We start from the raw sequence: 9,123 nt of genomic DNA, 5'->3' as shown, positions 1-9,123 counted from the left end.
CAAAGGAGTTATCACGAAACATTCTTAGACCAGCCACCGCAGTCCTGCATTTCATTACGGTGCTAATACAATATTTATTGATAATATTAATATTCATTCAAAAAGTGAGAGTGATAAAATACAGTTTAAGCACTAAATGAAAACAATCATTACAGTCATTTATGAAGGATGATGAGTAATGACTGCTGAAAATTCAGCTTTGCCAGCACATTAATAAATTACATTTTAAAATATATGAATAGAAATTAACAAGCATATATTAATAAATATATTACAATTCATATTACAATGGTTATTTATAATATTATAATGTCATAATTATTTTATTAACAGTATCAGTATTATATTAACATAAAAATGACCAATCCCAATATTTACTGTACAGCAAAGTAGTTGCGAGACAAGATTTTTATTTATTTTTTTTGCCAGAAATTCACTTATAATTGAACCGAACCGTTTAGCAAATTCATCTCTGAGTATGATGCAGAAATAATTGTGCTGTCTAAAGGAGACTGCTAAAGTATCCAATTGTGAGTGACCTTTCTCCTTCATTTCTTACCATTCAAAGCTAATATAACACGCAACCTTGGGTGGCTACAAATAAGATTTCGAGCACAGATCTAAACCATTGGCCTTAAAGAATTATATGTGGAATCTATAAACTATCCTTAACAAAAAAAAGAAAGGACATTATCTTTCATGTTTGCAAAATATTTATGATCAAATTCATAGATGTCTCTATAATAGACCACCCAAGGACGGTTTTGCCCCCGGCTTTCATATTTACAGCTCTGAGAAGAGAAATTCCTGCTAAATCCCTGCCATCTCTTTTCTCCATTTGTTTTCTTCTGCCTGAATTGTTAAAGTAATTGAATTGGTTTTTGCCCACTGATGGTTTAAACAGTACACCAATTTTCATGTGTATATTCACCCGCCTCACATATATTGACTAATTGTCCCCAGCGTGCGCTTTACTTTAATTTATTGAATCGCTTCCTCCTCACCTCAATTACAAATCAGTCAAAATTAAATCAATAGATATATGTGTGGCTGTGGCAGCTCAGTTTAATAGCTATGTTAAATCAGATGCTGTGCTAAAGAAGGCTGCAGAATGAAAACAGCATTTGTTGCAACTGTTTTAGACCAGATGAGATCAGTGTTAATTCATTATTATTCTTCTCTAATTAGATCACAACAAACACATTGTTTTCTCATTCCTGAATCTAATCAGCAGCTCATAATTGATCGCTTAGAGGTTTTGCAAGGTGCTTTCAACAACAAAGAATCTTTGCCAATGCAACAGCATTTGGGTGAGAAATGCATTGTGCCTTGTTTCAAAATAGGTAATATAATTATATACCATGGAGAATTATCCTTTATTCCAAAGTCTATAACCCTGTTTGGGTATTTTCAATAGCTTGTAGCTTCCACACAACTTCCACACTCCATGAATTAACTTCTCGCAAATTGAGAAGTTGTGCGTTTATAAGAAATAAGTCCATCATTAGAGGCCAAAACACCAGTGTATACTCTATAATAATTCACCAAGACGTTTGTCTAGACCTGTTTTGGATTGTTTATATGGTTCACTTATTCACATTGGCTTAAATGCAACCCAGAGACGGATAAAATATGGACAAAGAAACATGTTTGACTCAACCTTCTGTATAGTAACCCAACCATAAATCTTCTTCATATTTTACCCAGCACTTGGTTGTATTTAAACCAGTATTAGTGTAAAGGTACTTGTCTATTTCTCTCCTGATTTAGATTAGACGCATTTTCCATTGGAGAAAGCAATATTATGGACGCTGGATTTGTTTTAGTCCAAGTTAGAATGCCTTGGATTCTGATGGCACCCATTCACCACAGAGGATTCATTGCTGAGCAATACGAATTTCTCCAAATCTGAACGAAACGCTAGTTCCTGTGGCTTTGCATTTACATTATCAAGAAACTGTGTGTCATTATGTCCTATAGATTCAAACAGCACGGTTCTAAAGCTTATCATTCTTTCTTTTGCTTCACAATGGTTCAAAAGTCAAATCTTTATGCAGTCTTTCTGCACCATGAAACAGCTGCATTGTCAATGATTTTCTAAGAGATGGAAAAAAAGGCCTTACTGTGATGACTTTGATTCACGGCTGAATCGGATTCAGCAACAAAGACAGGCGTAAGTGTGGATAGAAGCAGCAGCCACATTCACGGTCATTTCCATGTCCCGAATCATGTCCTTGGAGCAACTGAATGCAGGAGCTTGATCACCTGAGACGTGTTTGTTAAATGAAACATATATTGTGGACCATACTGTAGGGACAAATGTCTTTTATCGCAGCATGCTGTAAATGCAGTAAGATCTATGAGTTTATATGCTTCTGCATCCTCACTCTACCAGTCATGAACAACTGCAAAGTTTGTTATATAACTTACATTAAATTATCCTTCACTCTATTCAGTGCCGATCGTGATCACAGGCGACACAAGGGCAGCAATGTTCGGTACAGAGCACTGACCCTGAACACAGCTGTCACACACTTCTCTCATCCACAAAATAAACCTAAATTTACCTAAAAATCCAGTTTTCTGGAGCATAAGTAACTGTACACTTCTGTTTGTTTACAAAGTGATATCAGTATAATAATCAGTACTTATTACTTTTGGAAAGGCAGAATATTTACACAAATTTTCTATTTGTGCTATTTGTTTTTAGCAAATCAAAATTGAGGGGCCTGCATAAATAGGCAGAATCCACTGCATTCCAATTTTTTAAGAAGAGGATCAAGCTAGCTGTCATTAGCATCTCGCTCAGTGTGAAAGCAACCTTGCCCGTAACACAGCTCTGTAACGAGCCTTTCAACTGTATTCCACACCTAAGTCAAGTAAAATAATACTGCACTGTTATTCATAAGGCGGCAGAGCTTGGCGGAGAAACAATCAGTGTGGAAAATAACAAAAATATTGCAAAATTGTGTAGAAATTGAATATGGGAGGAAATTACTGAATGCTTGAGTGAAACAAAAAAAACAAAAAAAAACACGAGGGGGCATCTACAAAAGGAATTGCTATGTACTGTGCTAGATCCTTTACTTATCCTAATAAAATATTTTGTAATAAAGATATTTGAGATTTTTCATATACACATTCAATGAAAGCTTTTCCAAAACATTCACATTTACCAAACGATTCTTGAAACTAACATAGCCGCTGCAACTGAATTGTAAAGGAGTTGATTCTGAGAACAAATTGTGAACAAATAATTATGTGGAGTCGGTTCTTTTCAATGAATCTGTTGATCTAGTTTAAGAATCTGACTGATGCACTCACAGATAATCCAACTTTGATTTCAATCTTTCGATTTAACACAATGTTCTAGATGTCAGACTCGGTAGGTCTAACTACATTACATTACTGGTTCTCTCCTGTATTAGTAGCCAATGAGCTAACTGCTCAACAATATATAGACTAGTGCTTGCTGTAGCAATAGCAGCGTGCTTCAGAAGTCCTCCACCTTCCCCAGCTCCACCCGTATTGATCTGCTACAGGGTGATTATGCATGCTATATGAGGGTTATTTCATGTATGTTATATTTGCAGCAGCAATATTCCTTACATGCTCAAGGCAGACTGTTGTGGGAAACACTCAAAGAGTTTACATGAGAGGAATAAAGTTATCATGAACTCGTAACATAGCCTACTGAATAGTTGTACAAACTATTGCCTCCATACACATTCAAATGAAATTTTGGTGAGTTAATGATGACAGAACCATGGGTGAACTAACCCTTTAACACATCTTTTATAACCTTAATACCGCCAGTGTTAATTATCAACCTTTCATTTTGGATAACACTGAATATGACATCCTGCATAATATTAATTATCTGCTTGCTTAGACCAAAATTCGACTTAATAATGATCCATTTTCACTAAAGCGATGCCATTGGAGGTGACAGCTTCTAACAGAACCTCAGCAGGACGTTCCAGAAATATTCCAATCAACAACTATTTATTTAAATATCGCACTGCATTTATTAAAAATTGTTTGTGTTAAGACAGCACTTCCAGCTTTCATTAAATGGATGAAAAACACAAGCATCTTATCACGGCACACGGAATAGCACTTACATCCCGCAGGTCAAAGGTCAACTCCATTGAACATACCAATGAGCACTCAGCAGTCCCTCATCTGGCAGCTCTGTGTCAGTACCAAAAGACTCTTGTATCCTTGGCCAGTGTATGTTCTCTGCTTATGAATTCAGTGCATTTATAATGTAGCGAGGTCACTGGGGCAAGGATGGGCTATGCTTGCAAAGGACATCAAACATCCTTCAGTGTCTCTCTCACCCTGTGTCTCTTTGAGAGCTCTATGCATTTATTTAACAGCCATCAGATTTGCTGTGCAATCAGGCATCAGTTCGTATTGAAGTGCCTGGGAATTTAAATGAAGAGGCGGGTCATTGGTTGAACTGTTAAAGGGATAGTTCACCCAAAAACGAAATGTTGTCAGCATTTACTTACCCTCACGTGTTAATTTTCTGTGAAACACAAAAGGGGCTATTTAGTGTATAGTAAAATCCAAGCCATTCTTTTCCATTTAATAAGAATGATTTGTGACCTAAGCTTACATTTTAGTCCAGTAACTTACGCGATGATATCAAATGGCATCTTAGAAAAAAATCACAAGTTATAATGATTTTTTAAAATATTTGTATGGTGCTTTTGATTCTTTTTAACCTTAGCAACCCCAGGCTTCATTTACTTTCCTGCAAATATGCTTCTGTAGATGTATATTTCTGTGAAGTCAACTCTATTTTGAAAATCATAATAGTAATAATCAAGCTTAATTATTTTGTGACTAACTACACTTCCAGTAATAACAAAGGTTTACAAACCAGAAATCAACATCACCATGTAAATGGAAAATGTTGTATGAGCTCAGAAACCAGAATGACTCATGATTGAAAATTGCATTTTCACTTCTCTGTTTGTATTTGAAAAGAAATATTTGCTGTGATACATTAAATGGCAACTATAATTAATGCCTATAATTCATCTGATGATTAAAGAGTGAAGGGACACAATATTCTGTATTGCACTGTATATTTACTATTTACTATATATATATATATATATATATATATATATATATATATATATATATATATATATATATGTGTGTGTGTGTGTGTGTGTGTGTATATATATATATACATATATACACACACACACACACACACACACACACACACAAACAAACAAACACATGTAATGTGCATTTATTTTATTTTTTTAACATTAAAAGACTCTTTTTAGCAGTGAGATTTGGTATATTCATACACTGAATTAACAGCAACTTGTGAAAAGCATTTTTGGTCATCAAGCTGGTACCATCCTGTACACTTTTGTACTGCACTCCTAAGCAAATACTAATGTCAGTTGTGACTTTGATAAAGATGAAAGCTGTCATTTTTGGACTTTTGCTTCTCTTCATAGAAACACACTGTGACCCTCTGATAATATTCATAGAAGTTGGATTCAACTCAGGAAAAAGCTATTCGTCGACTCAAAAACGCCTGTCAGAGCTGACCGGATGCGTTGCCGTAACAGACAGCGAGCTAGCGTGGAATAAAAAGCAAGTTCATCCTTGAAAGCCAGAGGCTACAATTACGAGCTGGGAGAACCCTACTCAAAAAGCCCCAAAGGAAAGCAAGAGGATGTCATGTAGAACTCAGAGTCTCGCTGAGATGAAACGGGCCAAATGCCTAGTCAGTAGAATTAAGAGGTCAGAGATATCAAAGCAGTGGAGTGTGTGGCCGGGAGCAGTTTGTTAAGGACTTGTTTGCATCAGAGCGTTTATATTTATCAGCATGAGGTGTTTCTCTCTAATGCACAGTTGTGCTCGCTCACACACTGTGTCCCCTAAAGGCCAACAGGAAAGGAACATATAGGATAAAGCTTCAAAGCAAAAGATTCACTTGTTGAAACAGCAATACCTACATGAGCGCACTGAAACGGTATTATGACAGCTGTGTCTAACATCTCCTGAAGAAGTGAATGGAGCTTACCTGTGCAAAAGTAGTTGCCCGAGCGTATTGCCAACCCTTAAAAGGTTACTCTACCCCAAAAATAAAATTTTGTAATTATTCACTTCCCCCCCCGATGTCATTCCAAACCCATAAAGCCTTTGTTCATCCACAAAGATCATGCACAAAAGTATTCACATCACTTCATAAAATACAGATTCATAAACTGTGTTCCGAAGACAAATGCTTTTACGGGTTTGGAAGCTTCTCACCAAAAACTCACAGAATTTGTGGTGCTGGGCTTGGGTGCTGCAAGCACCTTTAGCAAAACCTAATTATTAACAAGAACAATGCAAGTTTAAAAAAAAAAAACAAAAAAAAACATTAAAACCCATTATCCTTAGCAGGAGTGCAACACTAAGTCCTGCGGCAGACATTCCCATTCAAATATAGCTTTAGCCTTGAAATGGATTACAATCTAAAACCGTAATTCATTCACTCTCATAAGCAGGCTATAATAGATGGTTCATTTCATGCTATCAAGCGACATTACATAGCTTTCTACCTAATATTCTTCTGTCTGTGTTCTTTCTTCCTGCTGATCCTCTGAGTCAGGTAATGTAAACAGTGGCAGTGAGGAAAGACAAAAAAAACAAGAAGCTGTCAGACGAACAATACAGAAATGATACCAGGTTTCAGCTTGTGTTTGGAGAAGGGTTGTACTGAAGTGACACAGTACAGTGTGTTGATTCAGACAGGGATCTGAAAACATAAAAATATGTGCCGGAAAGAGCTTTGAATTGGTTTATTAAAAGTCAAACCTTGACTCAGCCTAGAAATAGTAGAATTTTTGTTGAAGAATTTTGATTCATTTACCCCCTTTGCTTTGACTTTATGTGCCATTTAGGTCAAGGTTTCTGAAACATTAACAACAATCTAAACTGCTTTCACCTAATATATTTTCATGCAGCCCTGAGATTTAAAAAATAACAATTAATAATAATAATGACATTTTTATTCACATTTTTCTTGTTCCTGGCAGTTGGTTATGGTGACATGACATGCAACTTTAAGTTAGGTCAAAAGTAATCTAGTCGGATTACATTTACATTACTAAAATGTGCAATGTAATGGATTACATTACATTGCTAACTGCAGTAATTTGTCATTTAAAATCAGTAACATCACAATATGCAAGTAAACCCAACTCTCTTTTCGCTCCTATGTTTGTGTATAAATATTATATATATATATATATATATATATATATATATATATATATATATATATATATATATATATATATATATATATAGAATAGTATAGCAGATTTTGTCGTTTCAGCACATATTTTCCCTGTCCAGAAGAAAGTAGAGGCTGTTTATTCCTCCCTGAGATTTGGGAGCTGTGATTATCTGTTTTGCTCCTTTAATGAGAGAATGAAAGCTCAGATCAATACATTACCTCAAGCTATCTGACACCCTGTGCTTCTCGGCTTCCAAAAAGACCAGTCCTGAGCTAGTGTTGACGGACAGCTCGTGAACTCCCGGATCTCTGAGTAAGGACCCTGCTTCAAGACAGACACAGAGAAATATAGGGGATATATCTTGTTTTCTGTTTTCACTGGGCCCTCTTGATTGAGACCTCAACAGGGATAAAGTGTTCCCCCGCAGGTCACAACAGAAATCAAAAACTTCTACATGATCAAGCACCTTTATAGAGGAAATAATCCTGATTAATAGCTTTATAAAGCTGTTGAGCTCCCAAAATGACGAATAAGACCCATAAAAACACCTTTCCCTTAACAGCAGCTCTCGCATAGCTAATCATGATGCAGCATTTTTGAGTATATGCGAATGCAAAATTAAATTTGATAGCTACTGTAGGGTTTTCACATCAGTGGTTCAACTGTAACGTTGCGTAGCTATGGGAATACTTTTTATGCGGCAAGAAAGCAAAACACAAGGATATGATTTCTATGTGTATTTACACTTTGATTTGGATGAATGCACCATTGTGTCGTGATGAATGACAAAATTTTCATTTTTGAGTGGAGTAACCTTTGAAGTACATAGAAAAAAAAAAACAATGGAAAAGCAGTGCAATGGAATTCAAAAGAACTAATGTATATTCGATATTTCATGTTCGCATCATGGTGACATTTACTGTTAATAATAGCCTTCTTGATTTGATTTCACAGATACTATTTAAACTAAACTGAGCTATCATTTTTTGCCTATATATTTCATGCATATTTTCTGCAAAGTAAAAAAATATGTATGAATCATGTTGAATAAGTGACTCATTTATTTGTGCTTTTAATAAAGAGAATGTTACTTGAATTACACTTTGTAATTTCGTGTTTAACTAGTCAAACTCACAAATAAAAATCTCAAAATTACTGGAAAAAATATTTTATTTAATTTAATACTCATTTTTACAATAACACCCAGCCCACTCTTTACTTTATTAAAAGAAAATCTATTTTATTACATTTACACCAGGATTTATGTGAATTAATTTGCTATTTTGAACTGTGCAATGTATACTGTCTAAATAATTTACATTTTTCTTAATTTCCATTTACTGCAACAGGCAACATCCAAAAAATAGCACCAAAAATATGTATATATATATTTTTTTTATGCATAGATATCCACAATCCATTCAGTTTATCCCATGACTCAAAGCTGCAGCCCTCACAAACAGAATAAAGTAACAGGGGACGGTTTGAATGCAAAACCACAGTCTGTATTCAAAATGCATGAGAGAGAGCTCCAAGCAAGCAATCTGGTACAGAGAGACAAATCCGTTCTGTTTAATTAATTAGCATGTTAAATATGGTGATTTAAATTCCACTTAAGTTCATTTCTGCTGCTATGTGGTCTACAAAGAAAAAAAAACATGAAGTGGACCTTTAAATATTACTTTTAATTGCAGTAGTAATAGTGGCGGCCATATTGATACTTGCTGCATTGAAGTACTAGGCGTACTGGTGGTAGAGAAAGTAATATAATTATGCAAATAAAAGCTACACTTGTTTGCTGACCTCAAAACATTCAAATTATCACATTAATCAGCAGGGCCTGCTTTGAATTTAT

The sequence above is a fragment of the Puntigrus tetrazona genome, chromosome 8, assembly GCF_018831695.1.
Source record: "Puntigrus tetrazona isolate hp1 chromosome 8, ASM1883169v1, whole genome shotgun sequence".
NCBI lineage: Eukaryota > Metazoa > Chordata > Actinopteri > Cypriniformes > Cyprinidae > Puntigrus > Puntigrus tetrazona.
This window is presented reverse-complemented; position numbering follows the sequence as displayed.